The following is a 10511-nucleotide window of genomic DNA, read 5'->3' on the forward strand; positions in this document are numbered from 1 at the left end:
AGGTTCGATGGGCCGTACCAAATTGTGGATTTTAAGCTTAGGAAAGGGGGCGCCTCGATCGACAAAAATATCGGAAATATCGACAAAAATATCGGAAAAAGCAGCATGAAGGGTCACAATATGTCACACATCGAGTGGCAACGTCGCACCAACGAGAGTTATCGGCAACAATCGATCGACGGGAAGTAGTGTGACCAGATGACGAGAGAACGAGAATGCGGGAAGAAGGAAGTAGCGTCACAGAAATACGAATGTGCGGCAAAATTTAAAAAGGGAGGAACGAGGAATATACTAAAAGGAGATCGGATCTGTGGAACTCGAGCAGGAGCAGGCCGAACGCTGGAACGGGGAGATGTGAGGAGTTAAAACTCCGCACAAATGCGGCGACTGGAGACCAGAGGGATGAACCGTTAAAGGGGGATTTTATAAGCAGGCCGAACGCTGGAACGGGGAGATGTGAGGAGTTAAAACTCCGCACAAATGCGGAGACTGGAGACCAGAGGGATGAACCGTTAAAGGGGGCTTATGTAAGCAGGCCGAACGCTGGAACGCTTCACAACGTGAATAACGAAGTCAGCAGAGGAGCTACAGCCGTGGTAGTCAATAAGGAGGAAGATCGCTACGTGGACTGTGTAGGAGACCGCGTACTTAAACCAGGCGATAGCCTGGTGTGTCCGTGAAATCCGAGCAGGCATGGTACCGGTCCAAACAGACGTGGGGTTGGCGTGTTGCTGTTCCACAGGCGTTTGCCTTGGGGATCGCAGCTGTTAGCTGCAGTGAGTCTGCGAACGACAACAATTCCCAGCCCAGGTGACGAGCGCCCAACAACGGTCCGCGCCACTCAGGACGACGATAGCGCGCTGGACAGGTCATCTAGCTCTACGATGGGAGAGCAGAGTCATCCGGATAATTAGATTCCATTGTAAAGCTAAGTACGAATAAATACCCAAGAAAGATCACGTTATATTATAAATTTGGTGGGACGAACGCACAAAATCTTCTGAGCTAGCCGCACGTATTCCGTAGCGAGCAGACCAAATAAATCAGTTAGTTACAACGGTATGGGGTACTTCGGTTGCAATCAAAGTGGATCGGCTAAAGTCGTACGACGTTCCATTGCATTGAACGTCTTGATTGATTTGTTTTGATTTGGTTTGATTCAAGTCATTTGAGGTATACTCAAGTAAAAATAAATGAACTGTAGGTATGAAGCGCAAACTGAACGATTCTCATAATAAGGATGTATTTGTATTTCATTTTTGAAGTTGTGTAGTAATAGTAATTCATCTATTGAAAGAGAGATTCAAGACTAAAGATTCATTAAAGACTCATTGAAGACTGACTTGTACTTGGTCTTGAAGAGTCCAAGCTAGCCAAATGCAATCCGTCTCCGCCGGCAGAGACGTTGCTTTGTTCTTATGTACTTAACTTAGACAGCGAGAGCCCCGCTGTTTGAGAGAGTCATGTGCACTTAAAGATCGAGCAGTCGCGCTTGGTAATTATGCCGACTCTTGACTTCTGGTCTGAATAGCATTCTTGTGTGGTCAGATTAATAAGCACTCGAGATATGCTTGGGAATTGAAAAGTCTTACATAAACATTGTCGATTCATGTTGCCACGCCCACTCTAACGCCCACAAACAACCCAAAACTGCCACGCTCACACTTTTAAAAAATGTTTTGATATTTTTTCATTTTTGTATTAGTCTGGTAAATTTCAATCGATTTGCCAAAAAACTTTTTGCCACGCCCACTCTAACGCCCACAAACCGCCCAAAACTGCCACGCCCACACTTTTAAAAAATGTTTTGATATTTTTTTATTTTTGTATTAGTCTTGTTGATTTCTATCGATTTGCCAAAAAACTTTTTGCAACGCCCACTCTAACGCCCACAAACCGCCCAAAACTGCCACGCCCACACTTTTGAAAAATGTTTTGATATTTTTTCATTTTTGTATTAGTCTTGTAAATTTCTATCGATTTGCCAAAAAACTTTTTGCAACGCCCACTCTGTCGCCTACATACCGCTAAAAACTGTCAGTATGGAAATTTCTCCTTTGCACTTCCACCAGATGAGTAACAGGTATCAGTCGGGGAACCCGACTATAGCATTCTCTCTTTTTTCTTTTGAATTCGGTAACGATTTCTTCGGAACTAATAATAATGGGCTATTATATTCAGATACAGCTGGTTCTACTATCTTGTCTTCTATTAATTTAGTTACCTTTCTCGATATTTCGGCTTGTTGTGAATGGGGTGATCTGTAGTTCTTAATATAGCTTGGTATATTATCTCTCAATCTTATCTTCTGTTTGTCTGCAATCCAAAAATATCAGTATATTGTGAACACAGTTCAGTCAACATTTTCTTATGTGAAGATGAAAAGGTTTTCTTTAATCTGCTTAAAATTGATTCGGCTCTTATGAAGTCGTTTAGGTCTGCTATTTTGTAGTTAGTTAATGGTTCGAAATTGATTTTGCTAACGTTTAAAATTGTATTGCTGTTAATTGTGTTTAGTATTCGGATGTATGTGTTTTTTGAATCTGATATCGATTTTCCATAAAAACACCATCTTCTATTTCCTGATTAGGTATTAGAATTTGGTTATCCACCGAACGTTAATTTGCCTGATAACCTCACAACGAGATGATATGGTTATCTCAGTGTTAACAATATTATGAAAAATTGGTATTTGTATTGATTGTTTAATATTATTTGGTCTAAGAATGAAAAAATCACTTTCTGTTGTAAAATCTAATTGGCAATTGAATGTTTTTATGAAGTCGATTCCAACTATTTCGTCACCAGGGATCGGAAAATTGTCGTCCACAACATGAAAATTGTGCTTTACTATATAGTTACCGGTTCTCACCTCGAGAATGTTAGACCTATTGATTTTGTTAAACCCTTTCCAATTCCTGTAATTTGTGTTATTTTATTATGATCAACATTCAAAAGTTCATCTGAATTTTCTTTAATGACTGATATATCGGCGCCTGTGTCTACTAGAAATGTAAGTATCCTACCTGTGTGTTCATTTTGTACTTTAATGAAAATATTTAGATTGAGATTGATGGTATGAACCTTTTGTTTTACTGTTCTTGATTTCCTAAGGGAGCCTGCTAGTTTTCCGACGTGCCTTGTGCATGTCTGACATTACTATTTTGGCTATAATTTAAGAAATTGCGGTTTAATTACCACCTCGACCATTTCCTCATCCTCGGTAGTTACCTTTGTTGTAACTTCCTTGTCTTTTCTTCATCTCAGTGCTGCAATAGATGTATCTACTTATGGATTCATTCATTGTCTTAAATGTTCCTGCCTCTAGAATTGTTTTTAGTTTTCCGTGATCGCAATTCTTTGTCATTGTATTGATTGCTTCCTTTGTGCTAAATTTGATAGCATGTTCTGGTTGCAATCCTTCATCTATATATGAAGATTCAAGAAACTTACGTAAATTTTCAACTTCATTTGTAAATTGTGTGGCTGTTTTACCTTATCGGTAAACATTTGCCATTTTTGCTCTTACTACGTCCGTTGTTTCTCCTACGACCACTTCTTCTTGTTTCCTGATAATGGCATCAATTGTAACTTCATTTTGGACTCTATAGAGAGAGTGTCGTTCCGATTATTTTCGATTTTATCACTTCAATGGCAATAGCTTCATATGGTCCCTTAGCCAGTTTAACCAACTTGATTGCCGTGATAAATCTACGCAAATTGATCTTTTTACCGTCAAATTTCGGAATCACCGTTCAAATGTCTTTAATGTATGCCCTCTGGGCAGTTGCTTCGTCCACATTTTGTTTCTATTTCTTCTATGTCTGACTCAGCCAATTCTTGCTACGTCAATTCAGCTAGTGTTAATATAGTTGGAATTGTTAAGTTGTTCTTCTTCTATATCTGTTTCTGACTTGTAAGAATCTTTTGTTAAATCTGTTTCTGGTTGTTCGTCTGATTCTATTCTTATTGGTGAATTTAAAATGGTTGGTATTTATATCCAAACCAAGTTTAAATTTTTTAGGTTAAAAGTCCGATCTAAGTTTTATGAGAACTTTCGATACCTGAGACCAATGATCTGGATTTAGTCTTTCCTTGTTATCATACACCCGTATTCATGCTTCATTGAAGGAATTTACCAGAATATTCGCATGTTTCTTTATTGTCGCTCCCTGAATAGGTCTGTTTTGTGACAAACATTTATGCGATTTTTCAAATTCGTTTCTTATCTTTGTTATGCTTTTACATAATTCGTTCCATTCCATACTATTTTAAAAATTTATATTTTGAGTATATACTTATATACTAGTAATTAAAGTTGTGGGTGGCAGGGGGGATCCCTCGCTGCAGTCACAGATTTTATGTTGAGAGGAACTTTCCTCTTTTAACTGCCAGCCTTGTGGTCTGGCAGAGTAATTAATAAAAATATATTTTACGACGTTTCAGTCGGAGAAATAAGATTGACGAGCAGCCGCTCTTTATTAATGTCAAATATAAACTTAACTTAAAACTGAATCTTACAGCTAACAAAAGACTCGCAGCGGCCACGCAAATATGCTGTGTTTGCCGGCTGCGCACGGGTTTCCGGCCCGATGCTGGGTCAGCACTTTAACGTTATGATATTATGTTTCGTGCACTGAGCCAACTGGTCTAGCTCGTTGGCTCGTGTTAACTACTACCCCCTTCAAGATTACGGCCGTCCTCGGTTGGTACTAATTCGGCGATCATCCCGTTTAACTGGATTGCAGATCTCCGCGCTCCGATGTACCGTAGACAGGCGATGCCGATACAAACCAATGCACAACAAATCGCTGCTGCGACAAATATTATGCGATCAGAATGATCAGTATCAATTTCTCTCCCGAACTCTTTGATGAACTCCAAGTTACGTTCACTTAGCTGGTGAATGGTGAATGTAGGGGAGGCTCAGAATATCTCTTTTGGCGGTGCTATTCAATGATGGGGAATTCGCTACCCCTGGAGCTCTTGTTTGGGCCTTGTCATGATTTACAAAGGTGGTGTCATTTATCACGACGCGATCGTTGAAGGTGATGAGATGTGTGCCGCGTAGGTAGACTTCTGTTTCGTTGTCTACCGTGACCTTGGCTGGCCGGTCATTGATGATGATGATACCCTCATCCACGCGGGTGAGCTGGTGTAGGTCGCTTGGTTGCGACTCGCAATGCGCTAGGACGCCTGCGTGTAGTTCCCTGGCGCATGAGCTTTCCGTTGATAGTTGGCAAAAGGTAGCCCCCGGTGTTGGGATGCAATTTTTGATTGTGTGGACTACTTCACCACACTTTGCTACCATGTTGTCGGTTATCCGCAGCATAACTCCTTTGCAAGCGACTGGGAAAATAGTGACCTTCTTACAAGATAATTTTATTTTGGGAAATTTGATAATGAAGTGCATCATGTTAGAGGATTGCAGTATTTTTACAGACGATGCGGACATAAGATCCCCTATGGGGGTATCGGTGGGTTCTTTCAGCCAAACTGATTTTAAGTCTGCATGATCTAGGATATTTGAACTGACAATATTGTTTTTTTCCAGCGTTACAGCCAACATTAAATTCTGTAACTCCATCATTAGTATTCTATTCCTAGCCAGCAGTGTCTCGTATAAATGGCCGGTGTCAATTTGGGTATTTTTATGTGTTTGCAGGATTTGATTTACTGTTGTTGTTAATTGGTTGATTCGACTCTGTATCCTAGTATTAATTTTGATTTGCCTATTGTTTGATTGTGTCAACTGCCACTCTGTGAACATAATTCTTTCTAGATCGCCGGCATCCGGCGTCCCCGCTACTACCTTTAGCATTGAGCCTAGAAAATCTAAACTCCTTGCTATTCTGTGGTGGACTTTTAACGAATCCAGCGTGTCTCGAAGGTGCAAGGTATCCACTTCTAGCAATTTCCTCATATGAGACTGCGGAAACATCTCGTTCATGCTGCTTGTTTTTTCTATTACGCGCATGTATTCCGAGAGATTTGCCGAGTGGGTCACATATGCGAGCTCTTCCCATACCAGGATCTCTCCATCTATGATGGGGATATACTTTGTTTGCGAATGGTTCGCTAGGGTTTATCCCATCACCAATTAATACTATATTAATACCAATTAAAACTAAAACATCGCGCCTTTGGCAGCGTACTTAATGTCTATTAAATGGTAGTTCGCCAAACGGCTGATAATAGGTAGTGATAATAAAAAATTAAAAATTAAGGGAGAGAGTCATTTTAAATTGTCTTTGTGGACCACCCTCCCTTCAATGAGGACCGTGGTCCCCAGGTCTGCTTGTATGGCTTTTTCCTCACACCAGGGAGTGAGTTTATTGCCAAGTCTTCTATTAGTTTTGACCAAAACTTTTTCGCCCACTTCGAAGACTCTATTTTGCCGATAAGCATTCTCTCTAGACCTTAGCGCGTCTTGGGCACTCTTAATTTTGTCAGCAATCCGTTTTTGTGTGTCGTCTGTGCATTCTTGTATTGCGTCGACTGGCCTCTTATCGATGACTGAATGGATTGTTTTGTTTTATTTGGTCGTGGCTAAGAAGATTATCTCCACGGTATCGCTCATGCCCTTGTCAATTTTTAGGCACCTGGCGAGCTCTAGTAGGGTGCTGTGAAAACGTTCCACTTGCCCGTTTGAGACACTGTGAAGGGGCGGCGCATTCGTGATGCTGACGCCAAAATGGTTGTCTAGCATGGCCGTGATCGTGTGCGATTTTAACGATGGCTCGTTATCGCAGTAAATCACTTTGGCCTTTGGGAGGAAATTCATGACCTGTAACAAGGCCGGTTTCAAGTCCTCAATTGTTCTTGACGGTACATGCTGTACGACGGCGAATTTCGAAAACTTGTCGATGCAAGTGAGAAAATATTTTTTGTCTGTTGAGAAAATGTCTATGTGTAGCATTTCTCCTACATGAGAGGGAATCGGAGACTCGCCAATCTCTTGCTAGGATGTCTATCATATTTAGCTTTAGCGCATGTTTTGCAGTTTTGGACAATTTCATTGGCCAGTTTGGCCATTTTTGGGAAGTAGTATTCTGTGAGAACCTGCTTCACATTTTCTTGGGCCGATCGGTGGGCCCTATTGTGTTTTGCCAATATGATTTCCCTTTTTTCCTCGACCCCAAAAATGTCTGTAACACGGTTTTTGCAGTGCCAGAATTTTGTAGTCGGGAATCTCCGGACTAAGTCGTCTTGCACCGTTGCTAGCGTGTGCAAATCGCAATGGAGGGCGTTTACGCCCTTGGGGACTATTGCGTCCGCAAGGTCATTGAGTAATGATTCCTTGTCAGTGAAGTTGATTGTATGTCGTTTCTTATTTTTAAAGAGAACGAAAGAGCGTTTTAGCGGAAAGCGGGCCTCTTCCAGAATTAGTTGGTTCTGGAAGCAATTTAGGGGCTTATCCGTAGTTTCTTGGTGTGAGTGAGGGAAATCTCACTGTGAATGGTCGCACCACATGATTCGGCGTCCTGTTCTTCTATGGCATTAATTTGCTGCCTAGACAGGGCATCAGCAACCAAATTTTCTTTTCCCGGTTTATAGACTACCTTCGCACCCGTTTCCTCGATGCGACCCTTCCACCTTTTAATTTTCGCGTTAGGGTTAGAGTCTGATACTGAGAATGACAATGGTTGATGGTCGGTGAAGATAGTTATATCTTTCACCGCATATAAATAGTGTCTCAGTTTGGCCAAAGCCCAAACGATGGCTAATAATTCCCTTTCATTTGTGGCGTAGTTCATTTCCCTGTCCTTTAATGTCCTCGAGATCATTGTAATAGGACGGTTCTCCTGTGAAAGCACTGCTCCAATACCGTAGGCCGAAGCATCCGTCGTTAGATGGAATGGCTTCTTGTAATCCGGGTATCGGAGCATAACATCTTCGGATGCTAAAATGTTGCGCAGTTTTTCGAAAGAATTTTTTTGCGCTTCATTGAATTGTACTTGGATGTGTCGCGATCTGTGTCTGCTTACACTTCCGTTTTCGCCCTTTAAGATGTCCGAAATAGGCCTTGCTATGGCTGCAAAGTCCTTAATGAAGCATCTGTAATAGCTCGCGAGACCTAGAAATGATCTAACCTCAAATACTGTTTTTGGTTCAGGGAACTCCTTTATGGCCCTGACTTTTTCTGGGTCGGTGGTAGTGCCATCACTGGTGACTATAAAGCCAAGAAAGTTTACGCTTTTTTTAAAAAAACTTGACTTTTTTACTGAGACTCTCATATTTGCATCGCTTATGGTTTTTAAAACCCAATCCACGTGCTTGACATGAGCATTCTCGTTTTCTGAGAAGATTATTACATCGTCGACGTAGACATAGCAAGTCTTGCCGATTTGCTCTCTGAGAATGTCATCAATGGCTCTCTGGAAGATGCTGGCAGCATTTCTCAAGCCAAAGGGAAGCCTCTTGAATTCGTACTTCCCTCCGCTTACGGAGAAGGAAGTTTTTTCGCGGTCATTTTCCGCTAAGATAATCTGGTGACACCCGGACTTGAGGTCCAGTGTCGTGAAGAATTTGGCCTTGCCCAATTTGCCCAGTATCATGGAGATATCTGGCATAGGGTATTTGTCTGGGATAGTTCTTTCGTTTAGCTTACGAAAGTCTATGACTAATCGTCTATTTTCATTGCCGGCCTCGTCGGTTCCTTTTTTATCAACCACCCATATTGGGTTGTTAAAAGGTGACACCGACTTTTGAATTATACCATTTTTAAGCAGGTCTTCGATTTCGTTGTTGACGAAATCTGCTGCCCCCATGGGGTATGGATATAATTTAGCGTAAATGGGCTCTTCGCTAGTAGTCCTAATCGTGGCCACTACCGATGTGTTATATGGCAGGGCCTCGTTGGGATCTGCGAAGGAGTTTTTTCGGCTCCTTATCATCCCTAGAAATGCCTTCTTCACCAAAGGTGGTGCATCTGCGCACTCCACGTTAGTGAAGTTGACGTCAGTGCATTTATGGAATGAGATCTTCTCAACCTCCTAACCCCATTTGAGTTGGGCGGAAGCGAGGCAAAGTGATGCACCGGCCTGTGTTAACAGATCGGCCCCGATTATACCGTCGAATATTGTAAAATCTGGTAGAATGAAAAAAGTCGCTTTCAAATTCAAAATCGAGACGAAGCATTTTTTTGTAACGATGGTGGTGCCGTGAATTGAATGAATTTCGAAAGGAGAGTCCACCGGGCGGACACCCTTTAGCTCTTTTCGAGGCCGGATGAAATTTTTTGACGCGCCGGTGTCTAAAAGGAATTTCATTGGTACCCCTGCTACTCTTCGTCTGATAACGGGTAACAGGGATTTTCCCCTAAAAAATTTAGGTAGTCAGGATCATACCCGGTAATGGCATCGTCGTCTATTTTCGATTCCGCTTTGGAAGCGGCAACGTACGGGTTTTTGGTATTACTAGGCTGTGGGTCATGGCGGTCGTAAGTTGACGACCGTGCGTTTTTCAGTAGGTTTGCGATCTTTGTCATCTTGACTTCTTGCAAAACTGGCTGCAAAAACGTAACTCTCGTGGTTAGATTCCACTTCTTGCGCTAAGGCCAAGGCTGACGGCATGTCTTTCGGCTTCGCCGCGAAAAGCACGTCAGTGAGGTTGCGTTTAAGTCCCGAGATGAAAATACGCAAGGCGTCCTCTCGGAATTTTTCGCACAATATATTTGCCGCCGATGGCTCGTGAGACATATGGGCTTTATTTGTGAGTAAGGTGAGTTTTTTCTCGACCTCATCATAATACTCCAACAGGGTCATGTTGCTTCCCTGTCTTAAAGTGCTCATGTCCTGCTCAATGACATGCATTAGGCGTTTGTCGCTGTAAGTGAAATCGAGCCGATTTATAATGGCATCGAAATTCAGTACAGTGCCAAACGAGGATAAGACGTTATTGGCCGCGCCCCGAATTTTGTTCCTAATAATTGTTACCGCCTCGTAATGGCGAGAGGTGCCGTTGTAATCTTTAAATATGCGATACGCAGCAACCGCCGCTTGTCGCCACGAAACATATGATTCCTGTGACCCCGAGAATTCAGGCAAATATTTAACGGCGTCTAAAGTCATGTTACATGGTACACCACTAGTTATGTCTATGGGTTCGTAAGCTCTAATTGCGGGGGCCACTGCTGAGGTGGGCGCGACCTGTGTTGCTGCCAACTGGCTGGCCAGCTCCTGAATTTTCTGACGCATTTCATTTTGTGCGAGTTCGTTTTTGGCAGCCTCGTCCGCCAAAGTATTGGCCACCACTGCCTGTATTACAGCTCTGAGTTGTTCTGGGTCTATCGCCATTGCAGGGGAATTCGCGGTTGTACGTCTTAGAGGGGAAGGTTGATTTTCACAATCGGACTCTGAGTTCGTGGAGTATGGTGTACTATTCCTATACTGTGAGAAACTGGGCTGCATGAGCAGTCCAATTCGCTTAGGTATGAAAAAGCTGTCCGTGTGGGCAGCAGTTGACCAAAGCCAAAAAAACAACAACTAAAGACAAAGGCTGCAGCGTCG

Source organism: Drosophila yakuba, chromosome 2L (assembly GCF_016746365.2).
Source record: "Drosophila yakuba strain Tai18E2 chromosome 2L, Prin_Dyak_Tai18E2_2.1, whole genome shotgun sequence".
Classification (NCBI taxonomy): Eukaryota; Metazoa; Arthropoda; class Insecta; order Diptera; family Drosophilidae; genus Drosophila; species Drosophila yakuba.